Source organism: Pteropus vampyrus, unplaced genomic scaffold (assembly GCF_000151845.1).
Source record: "Pteropus vampyrus isolate Shadow unplaced genomic scaffold, Pvam_2.0 Scaffold209, whole genome shotgun sequence".
Lineage (NCBI taxonomy): Eukaryota > Metazoa > Chordata > Mammalia > Chiroptera > Pteropodidae > Pteropus > Pteropus vampyrus.
In genome coordinates this window covers 591,316-592,844 of record NW_011888990.1, presented here as the reverse complement: position 1 = coordinate 592,844, position 1,529 = coordinate 591,316, and the positions used below count along the sequence as shown (strand labels likewise).

Sequence of the window (1,529 nt, the reverse complement as noted above, 5' to 3'; positions counted from 1 at the left end):
AGGAAAGGGCCAGGAGCTCTGATGAGCATCTTCTTAAAGCATTCAGAAAGCAAATATCATGAAAGATTTAGGACAGCTCAGTTTAGCATTATTTATTACTCAGTAATGAAAACATATCTATTCCTTTGAAGTTAAGGGTAGAAAAAGAAAAGATCTATGTAGCTGGGAGACAGAAAAGTGAAGATATATATATATATATATATTTCAAGCTTCTCTTAAGTAAATTGTCAAGATATAGTTCAATATTTTGATAAATTGTGAATTCTTGGGACACATGGGTTCTTCACATTCTTTTGTAAGTATAAAAATGTATTTCATTCCCTAAGTAATAAATTATTTTTAATTATCCACAGAGTCCATTAGCATAAATAATTGAGTCTTACTAGATGTATGATGAGAAATATGCATGGCACAATTCCAAAATCATAGTAGCTTAGTGTCTCTTGCCTTTATTAGTTACTTAAAAGCTTCCCCTCGGGCCGTCAGCTGCTTGCCAACTCGCTTTGCCTTTTTTCAATCCAGAATGTCAATACCCTTTACTAATGAGCTTCAATTATTAGACTTTCATTCATTCATTCAATTGTTCAGTCAACATTCAACTATCTACTATAATTTCAGAAATGCTATAGATTTGGGGACTATAATTTAAAAAAATACATTGTATCTCACTTTTAGAAACTGGAAACAATCAAAATTCTTATAAGAAGTTCGAAGAAAATTCAGTAATATCATAGAAGCAGAATCATTTACAATTTTTTGCTATGGAATTATTTATTATAGATGGACTTGGCTATAGATTTATAAAGAGTTTGATTTGTTATCACGAGGGTAATGATGCTCTTAGAAATGTGTACTTCATTTTCTTCTTTGATTTTATACTTGAAGGAAAACTTTTTAATATGATATTACTAGAGGTATTCCTATTTAAGCTTTTAATAATTCCCAGATTAATTTAAGATTATGGGTAATAGAGTCCTTCAGCTACTGACAATAGAAGTTGATAAGAATCCCATATTTTAGTCTATGGCCATGCCACCCTGAACAAGCCTGATCCCATTTGATCTCGGAAGCTAAGCAGGGTCGGGCCCGGTTAGTACTTGGATGGGAGACCACCTAGGAAGACTGGGTGCTATAGATATAAAAAATAAAAAATAAGGGATTGTAATGACAAGGTCCTTGCAATCTGTGAGGTCAACCAAGGGTCGCCTCGCCTAAAAAAAAAAAAAAAAAAGAATCTCATATTTAAATGTTTCTTTATCGAGATATCCGTTGGACTGAACATAATAATGTGCCATCATCTGAGGTAGATTAATTTGATTAATTCATCTGCACCTGAGAACCATTAAAAATAAAAGAAAAAATACGTGAACAAGTAATTTACGCAACAAAACAATTGCTAGATAACTTGAGAAAATACTCTTTATTTCTTTAAAAGATAATGAGATTAAGTTATTTTTCTATAGGAATGGAAAATTCTGGCCGGTATATGGTTCAATGGGCAATTACATAAGGCAAAGGGAACTTACTTG

The 1,529-nt window shown here is 32.0% G+C and overlaps 1 non-coding gene across 1 annotated transcript; it reads left to right on the top strand.

The window, feature by feature from the left end:
- The first annotated feature begins 1,019 nt into the window (after positions 1-1,019).
- Positions 1,020-1,138, top strand: LOC111747082. Its single transcript, XR_002783370.1, has one exon. It is a non-coding gene; the product is annotated as a 5S ribosomal RNA (ribosomal RNA).
- The last annotated feature ends 391 nt before the right edge of the window (positions 1,139-1,529 follow it).